Source organism: Dipodomys merriami, unplaced genomic scaffold, assembly GCF_024711535.1.
Source record: "Dipodomys merriami isolate MVZ:Mamm:240054 unplaced genomic scaffold, mDipMer1.0.p SCAF_22, whole genome shotgun sequence".
NCBI classification, from domain to species: Eukaryota; Metazoa; Chordata; class Mammalia; order Rodentia; family Heteromyidae; genus Dipodomys; species Dipodomys merriami.
In genome coordinates, this window is record NW_027203604.1 from 11,693,397 (window position 1) to 11,706,584 (window position 13,188).

Genomic DNA, 13,188 nt, shown 5'->3' on the forward strand with positions numbered 1-13,188 from the left:
GCTTAATCAGATTAAGCTGAGCTCAATCGGAATCCTGATTGAGAACAGAGTCAGTTTCAGTATAAGATATGCCCATTCACAGACACTCTTAAATAAGGAGGGGGCTGGCACAGAAAAGGAGTCACAGCACTCAGGGATCATGTTGTGTTTTAGTCTGCTCTCCATCTCCATGGTTTTCTCTTTCTGTTGTTATTGTAAAGTTGATTTTTAAAAAAATGGTTCGATGCTGCGAAGTAGGTGGCAATGTCTTAACCGCCTCTTTCATCATTGTCAAGGGGAGTGTTAACCTTTTCTCCTTTCATACATCGCCATGGTTTTCAATAACAAGAGAGCATTTCATTCTTGTACTCTACTTGGGAGGTTGACAGGGAGGAGGAAAAGAAGATACCAGAGAATTGAATGTAAAAATGTTCAGAGTCTAAATACTTGTACCCTTATTCTTCACCTCTCTCAATGACCCCTCTATACAGTATAATTTTTTTTAATTTAATTTAATTTTATTTGTGAACATACTGTACAGAGGAGTTACAATTACATGGGCAGGATAATGCATACATTTCTTACCAAGCATTGCAGCCTCCTCCTTTGTTTACCCTTCACATCCCTTCCCAGCCTCCCCCCTCCCCCCATCCCAATCCTATTCCTTCCCCCCCCCACCCCCCCACCCCTGCACCGACGTTGTAAAGCTCGTTTTGGACATGACAACTTGTACTTCTCATTGTTGCAACAGGTCCACCTGTATCCTTAAACAACTGGTTTTTCCCCATCTCCTCCACAAGTTATACTGACATCAAATATAGTGAAAGCAGGGGTTATACTGTGGGGGAGGGATATACAAAGCAACAAAGAGATAATCTTATAAATGCGTTAGAAACACATGCATGAAAGAAAAAAACATTAAAATACACATCTAAGGGTTCATTTTCCTGACATCACATTATCTGACCTTTTCCGCTTGACTCATCCATATACTAGATATTACAAATAAGGGAAACCATGGGACCTATGTTTCTTTGGGCCTGGCTTACTTCACTTAATATAATTTTTTCCAAACCTTTCCATTTCCTAACAAATGGGGAAATGTCATTCTTTCTGATGGAGGCATAGAATTCCATTGTGTATATATACCACATTTTCTTGATCCATTCATCTACTGAGGGGCATCTGGGTTGGTTCCATATCTTAGCTATGGTAAATAATGTTGCAATAAACATAGTTGTGCTGGTAGCTTTAGTGTGGTCTTGTTTGTAAACATTTGGGTAAATGCCCAAAAGTGGGATTGCTGGGTCATAGGGGAGCTCTATGTGAAGTCTTTTGAGGAACCTCCATACTGCTTTCCAAAGTGGTTGAACAAGTTTACATTCCCACCAACAATGAAGTAAAGTTCCTTTCTGTCCACATCCCCTCCAGCATCTGTTGTTGTTAGAGTTCTTGATTTTTGCTGTTCTAACTGGAGTGAGGTGATATCTCAATGTTGTTTTGATTTGCATTTCTTTTATGGCTAGGGATGTTGAACATTTCTTCATGTGTCTATTGGCCATCCTTCTTTCTTCTTCAGAGAAGTTTCTCTTTAAGTCTTTCGCCCACTTATTTATTGGGCAGTTGTTTCTGTGAGGATTTGTTGTTGGGGGTTTAATTTTTTGAGTTCCAAGTATATTTTAGATATGAGACCCTTGTCCGTTGTATGGCTAGTAAAGATCTTCTCCCAATCTGTGGGTTTTCTATTGATCTTGCTAGCTATGTCATTTGCCCTGCAGAAGCTCTGCAACTTTATGCAATCCCATTTGTCCAACCTTTCTTTGATTTGTTGTGCTTACGGGTCTCTATTCAGAAAATTTTGGCCTGAGCCAAGGAGACCTAGGGTTTCTCCTATTCCATCCTGTAATGTTTTCAGAGTGTCTGCTTTGACTTCAAGGTCTTTGATCCATTTGGAGTTGATTCTGGTGCAGGGTGATATATAAGGATCTAGCTTAAGTTTTCTACATGTAGTTAACCAATTTTGCCAGCACCATTTACTGAAGAGGTTGTCTTTCTTCCATTCTATTGTTTTAGCTCCCTTATCGCAGATTAGATGGCTATAGGTCTGTAGGTTCATTTCTGGGTTTTCAATTCTATTCCATTGGTCCTGAGGTCTGTTCTTATGCCAATACCAAGTACAGTATAATCTTAACATGCCTGGAAGTGTCCTTGATGCTGGTGCAGGAAGCAAAGGTCCTGGCCATGTTGGTGGAGGTGACTAGTACATTCTGTACCTAGCTGAAATCATGTGCTCTTCCCTAAATGATCCCTCTCTCCAAGAACGCTTGTCTCCTGAGAAACCCTTCAGAAAGAATTAACTTCACCAGCCCAGTAGTTAAAGGCAATGAAGACAAAAATCCACACCCCAGTGTTATCACATATAGAAAACTCAGTGCATGAATGTTCCATTGATAAAGCATGGGTTTCATTTTGCATGATGCTTCCAACCAATAGACAGTGGGCTATGATAAGGATTCGAAAGTCACAATGGCCATTATAGGGTTCACAGGTTGAGGTTGTCCTTGAGTAAGCACAGGGCAGGGCAGTACACAGGACTGTGGTTACTCTTCCTGGCTTAGAGATAGACTGATCACACATCCCTTTCATCCCCTGCTGATCCCTTCCAAACACACCACACTAATTGCACCCCATCAGAGCCCAGGCACACTGCTCAAATAGGTTCTGAGATGTGTCTGTTGCTTCCATCAACAAATATTATACATGATGACTTCAGTTATTTATAGTAGAGTGAATAATTTGATGGGGTAATGATGACAAAGCTATTATTTGTTGCCCTGAAGCAAGAGAGAAGACACAACTGAGCCCCTGTTCCCCATGGTCTTCCCAGCATAATTCCAAACATCTAAACAAAGGTCAAAGCAAAATGATAACAATGAAGAAAAGCCATGAGTTAGCCTCATGCAGAGACCAGCCAGAGGGGCCAGCCCACACACTATCATAAAGCAACAGTCCTAGTCTTTTGGTTGTTTCATGCTTCCAAAACATAAAGTTCCCTATTTCTTGGAGAATAGATCACAATTCCCTTACTCTGGCATCCTCTGATTTTGTGTGTGTGTGTGTGTGTGTGTGTGTGTGTGTGTGTGTGTGTGTGTGTGTGTGTGTGTGTGTGTGTGTGTGTGTGTGTGTGTGTGTACTAGTTCTAGAGTTTGGAGGTTGAATTCAGGGCCTAGGCACTGTCACTTGGCTCTTTTGTTAAAAGCTAATGTTCTACCACTTGAGCCACAACTCCACTTCCAGGTTTTTGGTACTTAATTAGAGATAAGAATCTCACTGATTTTCCTGCTTAGGCTAGTTTTGAACCACGATCCTCAGATCTCAGACTTTGAGGACATTAGGATTATAGGAATGAGCCAAAGGCACACTGATCCTCTGACTTTTTAATCCTCTGACGTCAAATTACCTTTTGGGCACACTGCTACAAGACCAAATGATTTCTCTTGAGTTGCACGTGCCTTGGGTCTAAATACTGTCCCTTTGCCCTCAATTCCTTCTCCTACTCATCTTACTAATCATTCTCTCATGTCTTCTGTTTGAGAGATGCAAGTCTTCAGCCAAATGCCAGTCACCATAGCCAATGTGTCTCCACCTGACTGGACTTAACTTCTGCTTGTCTCTGCTCAGTTTACCTGTGGTGCAAGGTTATGTGTTTATTTTCCTTTTCAAATACCCAGAGCTCCTGACACCTACGAGGTATCTAACAAATCAGTCATTGGACCAGATAATAAAGGCATACCCAAACCGGTTTCTTTGGCTTTAGCAAAATAAAAGTTGATGAATTAGGCCACATTGTGACATGGATTTCTGGGAGACTTCTCTGGGATGCACACACCAGAAAGAAGTATCTCAAAAATGTCTAGTCACAAAGGAGCGAGAATGGCTGAAGTCCATTACCTTGTCAGCCCTTCCTGGAGCACTTCAAATGACTGAAGTTGTCCATGAGTCTAAGTCTCCACTGCAGACAAAAATTACTTTTTCAACAAAAACAGACGTTCCTTAATTTACATCAAGATTATGTTCTAACAACTTGAAAAGATCATAGCAAGATAGCACAAGGTAAGGCATTGGTCATTCTCCCTCCTGACCAAGCAGTCCAGCTTTTCCAGAGGATCATATAGCATATGGCTGGTCCATGGATTGACCAAAATACACAATTCAAAGTAGTCTTTCTAGCTGGGCACCAGTGGTTTATGCCTGTGATCCTAGTTACTCAGGAGGCTGGGAGATGAGAATCACATTCAAAGCCAATCTGACAGAAAAATCCGTGATACTTTTATCTGCAATTAACCAGCAACAAGCAAAAAGTGGAGATATGCCTTGAGTGATGGATCTTTGGCCTTCTGCAAAAAGCTGCGACAGCACCTTGGCCCTGGGTTCAAGTGCCAATATCAGCACATACTCAAGACAGTAGATTTCCTATTGATTATCATTTTCATACCATCCTGAAGTCAAAGAAAAGCAAGTTAAACCACTAATAAGTAGGGAATCATGTGTATTTATTGTACCTCTCAGGTAACAGCACTGAACAAAGTCCTGGAGATACAATGGTGAAAGGAAGCTGGCAAAATCCCAGGGCAATTACTCTTGGTTGGGTGGAGGCAATTAGCATTAAGAACAAACTAATTTATAAATATACATGTACACACTTATATGTACACATATGCATATGTATACAAACATTCACTAATGCATGGTATATGAAGGGGAGAATGTCAGTAGTGTTAACTCCTTTGAATAACTAACAGTTTAATGACTTGAATACCAGCAAAATGACAATTGAGGTGATCAGTGTCAGCAAACATCAAGCCCATTACTCACCAAAAATCCTGCACCATCCCAGAAATAAGTTGGAAGAATCAGTATTTGGAGAGAAGGCAAAACTGCATATTATTACTGACAAAGGTGACTTGAGAATGTGATGCCCACCTGTGGTAGGTGGGCTCATTGACGCTGATCCCTGGAACCAACCCAGGGACTTGAGCAGGTAGCTTAGTTCTGGGCCAGGAAGCTCCACCAGAAAAGCTAATGCAAATGACATCTCCTCTAGTCAACAATGTGGACAGGTAGCCCTCAGCCAGGATGATAGGAGCAAGATAAACCTGACCCCAACCCAAAGCTCAATAATGACTCAGAATCTTAACTAAATTACAGGGTCTGGGTGCTGTCCCTGATCTTTTTGTTCAAAGTTAGTACTCTACCACTTTGAGCCACAGCAACACATCTGATTTTCTGGTGGTTAACTGTGAGATGAGTCTCATAGACTTTCCTGTCTGGGCTGGCTTTGAACTGTGATCCTCAGATCTCAACCTCCAGAGTAGGATTACAGATATGAACCACCAGAGTCTGGCTTCTTGTCATTTAAATTAAGTTAAAAGTCTAAAGAACTTGGTCTTTATTTCCCCCTCTCCAAATTTCTTACTGGGTCTGAGATCAGCACTACGAAGGTTGAAGCTAGGATGAAGTTCAGGCACATCCAGGCTTCTTTCGGAGACGGAGGATTTTTCCTATGCTGGACCTGGGTGTGTGTGTGTTGTGGGGAGAGTGGATTGCTGCTCCTTTGTTAGAGTCCAGTAGTGTTGAGTTACAAGACCATCTTGAGAATCTGACCCATTACCAATCTGCAGAATTATATCCTGGGCAAAAGCATGTTTCTGGAATGTGCTTGCTTGTAGATTTGCTGAAAAATCAGTAAGTTCTCTGGGTAAAGCCTGCCCCACATTGAGAGAAAGCCTTACTCTCCCTGGTCATTTCAGAACTCAGCTGACTTGCAGGATAAAGCACAAATAACTTCCTACCCTGTGTTTTCTAAAAAGTATTGTTCAAAGAAATACCCTTTTGCTGGGTACCAGTGGTTCACACTTGTAATCTTAGCTACTCAGGAGGCTGAGATTGAGGGTCCTTGTTCAAAGTCAGCCCAAGAAAAAAAAATCTAAGACTTTTATCTTCAACTAAGCAACAAAAACCAAGGAGTAGATTCAAGTGGTAGAACACCAGCCATGAGCAAAAACAAAGAATCTAAGGAGCAGCCCTGAATTCAAGCCTTAATACCAGCACGCGCACGTGCGCGCACGCACGCACACACACACACACACACACACACACACACACACACACACACACACACGTATTCTAAGAAACATCCTCTTAGCTGAGCCAAACATCCATAGAAAAGTGTCACTCTTTCCATTGTTCTCCCCACTCTCTCCTAAATTCATCATTCCCTCAATTTATCTACTTCCTTTTTCAGACATGTACATTAAACATTAAACACCCCATGTTACAGCCTGGTTGTACTTGTGGTTAAATATGCTTCTTCCCCATACTACTTTATCCCATCTTCCAAGTGGATTGACAATTATGATCCCTAATCAACCCTAACCAATAGGTGTTTTGTGTGTGTGTGTGTGTGTGTGTGTGTGTGTGTGTGTGTGTGTGTGTGCGTGCGCATGTGTGTGTGTGTGTGTGTGTGTATTACTGGGGGCTTGAAGTCAGGGCCTGGGCACTATCCCGTGGCTACCACCAACCACAAACATCCTTTGCTCTTACATTGCTTTAGAAATTTTCCACTGCATCTATACTAAGCCAAGCCAGCGTCTGCTGCCAGGGCATCCATCATAGCCCAGCCATGAGCAAGCAGCTCTCCCTCAATGATGCAAAACAATCCCAGGGAAAGTCCTCATGCCTCACAGCTAAACATAGGCAGGGGATGCTAAAGAAGAGTAACAGACACAACATTTTTTGGTGACACTGAAATTCCCTGCATTTTCTACTTGCATCTGCCTCTAGAAAGCCAATTTCCCAAGAACTGGTAGCATAGCCAAGTATAAGTGCAAAACATTGCCTTCTCTGGTCAATGCATTTTTTTCTCTTGTTGTTATTTTCCTTTTTGTTTTTGTTCTTTTGGGGGAAGTTCATATTTTTTGTTTTGTTTTTGCTGATACTAGGGCTTGAACTCAGGGCCTCAGTCCTGAACTTTTCTGCTCAAGGTTGACATTCTACTACTTGAGCCACACCTTCCACTTTCAGGTTTTTGCTGATCACTCAGAAATAACAGTTTCTCAGATTTCTCTGCCTGGACTCAGCCTCCTGAGTAGCCAGATGTATAGGCATGAACCACTGGCTCTAGCAATAGTTCTTGATACTGAAGACACTTCCTACATGGTTAGAGCAGTGGCTTCTGTTCTAATTCCTTCTAAAGAATATTTGTTCCAAGAATCAGGAGCAGAAAACCTGCACCTCATCAGTGTGCGGTGTGCTAAATACATCCTGTGGTTACCTGTTTCTTCAGGAGGCAGTGCAGTAAACTGAGGGATCAAGAAAGTTGACAGTGAGGCAGGCCAAATCCCAAGACTCGGCTTCCCCATATACTATGTTGCCTGGGACAGCAGCCTAAGCTCTTTCCACTCCTTTGACTTCTCTATATAGTGTGAAGAGGGTGGCTGACCTCATTTTGTGATGGAAGTCACTGTGACTATTAAATAAATAGTCGCTCATGCCTATAATCCTCACTACTCACTACTCAGGAGCCTGAGAACTGAAGATTGTGGTTGGAAGCCAGTTTGAGCAGGAAAGCCTATGAGACTCATTGCCAATAAACTACCCAGAAAAGGTAGTGGTGCTGTGGTAGAGCATTAGCCTTGAGCACAAAGATGCTTAGGAACAGCTCCTAAGCCCTGAGCTCAAGTCCCAGGACTATCAGAAAGAGAGAGAGAGACAGAGAGAGAGAGACAGACAGACAGAGAGAGACAGAGACAGAGACAGAGACAGAGAGAGATTAATAAATGTAGCATGTTTGCAAGGTGCTCAGTAACATAGAGACACAGGAGTTTTTCTCAGACTCCTTCCCTTCCTCCTCCTCTCTTACCTCCTCTTCATCCTCCCTCCTTTCTAGTTCTTTCTTCTCCTGCTGCTTCTCCTCCTCCTCCTCCTCCTCCTCTTCCTCTTCTTTCCCTCCCTCCTATTCTTCTTCCTCCTCTTCTGCTTTCTTCACACCCTCCTCTGGGTTCTGAGTAGTGTAGGTAGCTCAGGTCTATGGGCCACCCTTACTCACTTGGCTGTATGATCAACACGGCAGAGTCATGATGGAGACTCAGAGCCTTCTCTCCTGTTATCTTAGTCCTCACAAAGCAACCTGGACCAGTTCCACACAGAATTGAAGACCCCTTGTATAAAACTTCTAGGACCACAGCCTTGCACAAAAGTTGCTATAACACCTCACTGAAATATACTTCTGCAAGGATGTCTGTCCAGCAACTGTCTACCCAACATTGGACAGGTGACACCTCTGTTGTTGAATCTTTTTTTCATTTTTATATTGTCAAGGTAACATACAGAGGGGTTACAGTTACATAAGTATGGTAAGATTTAACATAACTTGTTAAATCTTATAGTGAAGTATATTGTTTCAAAATCTCTTAATCAATCTCATTTTGCTTTCAGATACTTTCCCTTCCCTGCACAGAATTTACTGTGGCATGAGGTTCCCATTGCTATTCATAATAATGTATTAATAGTTTATTATTTGGGAGAACATTGGAAGGGGTGACATTGATTAAGATGCACTGTATTCCTAATCTGACTTGTTGAATTGAAATCCCTTTGAGCTTAAATTATTTTAAAATAACTTATTATTCATAATATCATAAATCATTCAGGAATCCATTATTTAGTTTGATGATACCAAATAGGGATAGAGAAATAAAACAAGAAGTTTTGTAAGGACAAGATATTTGAGAGAAACTTTCAGAAAGCTGAGTATTTGACAGTATTTCCTTCCAAGTTCAGAGTGCAGGCCAAGGCACCATAAGCCCACCTCTGAGGTGGGGTCAGGCCACTTGAACCTTGTGACCTCTTGAGCTTGAGTCTCTGGATCTTGAATCAACAGATCCTTTGCCAGTGGGCATTCAGGAGCAACCCCAGAGTTGTCCACCTCTTTCCAAACCCCCTGTGAGCACCGCTTATGCAGCAGGTGCTCATCCTCTATTAGGTACATGGATCTGCAAGACCTGCCCTGTCAGCCTCTTGAAGGACAGCTCTTCTGTCTACACACGTAAAGAATACAAACTGAGTTTCTCAGGGGCACCCCAACCTCATCTTGTGCTGAGTGCCTATGCTTTTTTGCGGGGGAGGGGGGTTACCGGTACTAAGGCTTGAACTCAAGCCTCACATACTCACTTTGCTTTTTTGCTCAAGGCTGGTGCTGTAACACTTGAACCACATCTCTACTTCCAGCTTTTTGCTGGTTAATTAGAGATAAGTCTGATGGACTTTTCTGCCAGGGCTAACTTCAAACTGTGATCTCAACCTCCTGAATAGAAAGGATTATAGGCATGAGCCATCAGTGCCTGGTGTGTGTGTGTGTGTGTGTGTGTGTGTGTGTGTGTGCGCGCGCGCACACATGCACACATGCCTGTAGACTGACACAGATATACAGATACAGCTGCCAATAATTAGCTTGTGTGGATGAATGGATAGATAGATACATAGATAGATACATAGATAGATACATAGATAGATACATAGATAGATACATACATACATACATACATACATACATACATACATACATACATACATACATACATAGTCATCTTTTTGTACCTGAACATTTTACATCCACAAATTCAAACTATAGAGAGAAAACATTTGAAAAGAACTGTCTGTACTGAATATATAATTCTTTTTCTTGTATCATTTCCTAATTATTTGTGTATGAGCTGGATCATCTTAAGTATTATCAGTGCTTCAGAGGGTGTGTGTAGGTGATATGCAAATACCATGTCATTTATGGTGTTGTGCCGGTCCTGAGGCCTAGGTGCTGTCCCTGATTTTTTTGGCTCAAAACAAGCACTCTACTACTTGAACCACACCTCTACTTACAACTTTGTGGTGGTTAATTGGTGATGAGTGCCATATCTTTTCCTGTCCAGGCTGGTTTGAAATGTGTTCCTCAGATCTCAGCCTTCTGCGTAACTAAGATTATAGGTGCGAGCCATCAGTGCCTAGCCACAGGTCATCTTACAGAAGGTTCATGAGCATCTTTGGATTTTGGCTCCCTGGATCCCCAGAGGTGGGGGGAGTATCCTGGGCAACCAGACTCCTGTATACACAGGTGGAAAGAATGATTTGTTTTCTACAAAAGGAACATACATGTAGAACCAAAGCTATGAAAGGAGCAAGACAATCACTCGCAGCAGCAATCCTCTGGTGACCCTTCAATCATTTCACCTAAGGGTGTTGCTATCCTGGCTTTCCACGGCTGGATAAGCTCTGCCTGTTTTGTCCTCAGCAAATACAAACACATAAAGGATGCTGTTTCCCAACTGCCTTTCAAAAATTCTAGTCCAGTGTAATTTTTTTTGTTGTTTCTTTTGTATGTTCTTCCTCCATGGTCAACCCCTGTTGTCACTGTATTTTATTTCGGTGCCCTGCATCTTGTATATACATTTTTCTAATTTAGGAAGGGGAAGGGAAATAACAAAATTCTGAAACAAGGACACAGGTTGACCCATTGTAACAATGAGATGTACAAGACACTATGTTGAAAACGAGAACTTTACAATGGGGGGGGGGAAGAATTGGGGAGGAATGGAGGGAAGGGATGGTAAGGGAAAAATAAAGGAGGAGGGTAACAATACTTCTTAGGAAATGTACTCATTACCTTACTCATGTAACTATAACCCTTCTATACAGTATCTTTACAATAAAAATATATTTTTCAAAAAATCAAATAAATAAATAAATTCCAGTCCAGGCAATTCCTTTTCTTTTCTTTTTTGTTTTTTTACAGTCATGGGGCCTGAACTCTGGGCCTGGGCGCTGTCCCTCAGCTCTTCAGCTCTTGGCTAGCACTCTACCGCTTGAGCCATAGCACTACGGCTTTTTCTGCTTATGTGGTGCTGAGGAATCGAACCCAAGGCCTAATACATGCAAGGCAAGCACTCTACCACTGAGCTGCCTTCCCAGCTCCCAAGCAATTCCTACTTAAAGCAATCCAAATCTTAATTCTAGAAGGTCATATTGAAAGTTATCCAGAGGACACTGGCTCCAGTGCTAAGCTCTTTATCAGCACAATCCACATTCAAACCAGGCCACGCCTTCCTGGAAGGTCCTGCAGGGATGTTGCTCTCATTCATAAAACAGACTCCTCTGAGCAGACTCAGACTGGTGTGGTTTCTCTATGTTCCAGGCCCCAAGTCCTAGGAATATCCCTGGGCCAGAATGTCGAGAGAGAGAGAGAGAGAGAGAGAGAGAGAGAGAGAGAGAGAGAGAGAGAGAGAGAGAGAGAGAGAGAGAGAGAGAGAGAGAGAGAGAGAGAGAGAGAGAGAGGAGAGGAGAGAGAGAGGAGAGAGAGAGAGAGAGAGAGGAAAATGAATGGATGTTAATGCCCTGAGTCTTGTATATACACTTCTCTAATTTGGGGAGGGGAAGGGAAAAAACAAAATGCTTAAATAGGGATATACATTGACCCAGTGTAACAATGAGATGCACAAGACACTATGTTGAAAACTAACTTTACAATTTAGGTGGGGGGGGGTAGTGTATTTAAAGAGGTGGGAGGGAAGGGATCTAGGGGAAAAACAAAGGAGAAGGCAACAATGCTTGATAGGAAATATACTCATTACCTTGTTCATGTAACTGTAACCCCTCTGTACAGTCTTTTTACAATAAAAAATTTTTTAAAAAAGAAAATGTATGGAACCTGTCCCATCTGGTAGCATCCTGGACGCCAAGGTATCCTAAAAGAGGCTCTCCTAAGTTTTACATGGGCTTTCCTCTTCCTTTCCTTCTCCTTCATCCCAGTGCTTCTCCCAGAATCCACACTGTCCACTGTCCATGTCCCCTTTATCCCCTAGATATCTTTTGGCTGCCATACCTCCTCTTCCCTGGCAATTTCCTCCTGGCATAACTGATACCTGGTAACACAAGAGACTCCTGCAACAGCCCAATCATGGATCTCCTCTCTCCAGACTGCCCCTTTCTGGCCATTCTCCACAGAGGGAGTTTCCTAACTCAGGGCATTATCATGTTTCCAGATTATAAAACATCTGCTAATAGACCCTTGGTCCCTGGTTACAGCTTCCTCCTCATTACATGCTGGGGTTTTCCTCCCCTCCTTTCCACCTCCACTTTGGCCTGTGCTGCCCAGCACAGTCTCTCCTCCCTTGGCTCCCATGAGCCCTTGAGCAATAAGAAGCGTCCTTGGTACACTTTTTGTTCCATGAGGCCTAGTAACCTACACTGTGATATAGCATCAGAACTGCTTGTCCCACAGACTCTCCACCCTATAGACTGCTACACTTTCTCCATTGAGGGCCAGGACGCAGGTTTTATGGCTGCTTGCTTTACTCTTCCAGCAAATTCCTGACATGCATCACACCTACAAGAAAGGATAACTAAATAAACAAATGACTGAATGAACAAACTGCTAATAACCCATCAAAGTAGGTTAGTGCAAATCTACACCCAGTTCTCCACAGGCTGCTCTCTCAGGACTTCCCCAGGAGCTGTCTACCTAAGGGATGATATGTCTGATTTCTTAGCTCTGCCTAATGCTATCAGAGTAACCCGGTGCTAGTGGCTCACACCTATAATCCTGGCTACTCAGGAGGTTGAGATCTGAGGATTGTTCAAAGCTAGCCCAGACAGGAAAGTAAGTCTGTGAGAGTCTTTTTGCCAATTAACCACCAAAAAAGCTGGATGTACAGGTATGGGTCAAATGGTAGAGTGCTAGTCTTAATTTGTGGACGGGAAGGGAAAAAAACAAATCGTTTAAATAGGTATGCAGGTGGACCAATTGCAACAATGAGATGTACAAGTTGTTATGTCGAAAACGAACTTTACAACTTTGGTGGGGGGGGGCGGGGAGGATTGGATGGGGGGCAGGATGGGAAGGGAAGGGGAAACAAAGGAGGAGGCTACAATGCTTGATAAGAAATGTACTCATTATCTTGCCCATGTAATTGTAACCCCTCTGTACAGTATTTTCACAATAAAAAGAAAAGAAAAGAAAAATCTAGTTGATAGAGCCCAGACCTTGAGTTCAAGTCCCAGTAGTAGCGCACATACATGCGCGCGCGCACACACACACACACACACACACACACACACACACACTGTTAGAATAAACTCAGAGGTTTTATCAATACCATA

General features: G+C 42.6%; 1 pseudogene; it reads right to left on the reverse strand.

The window, feature by feature from the left end:
- Window positions 1-207: 207 nt before the first annotated feature.
- LOC138834965 (U6atac minor spliceosomal RNA) lies at window positions 208-309 on the reverse strand (annotated as a pseudogene).
- Between the last annotated feature and the right edge of the window lie 12,879 nt (window positions 310-13,188).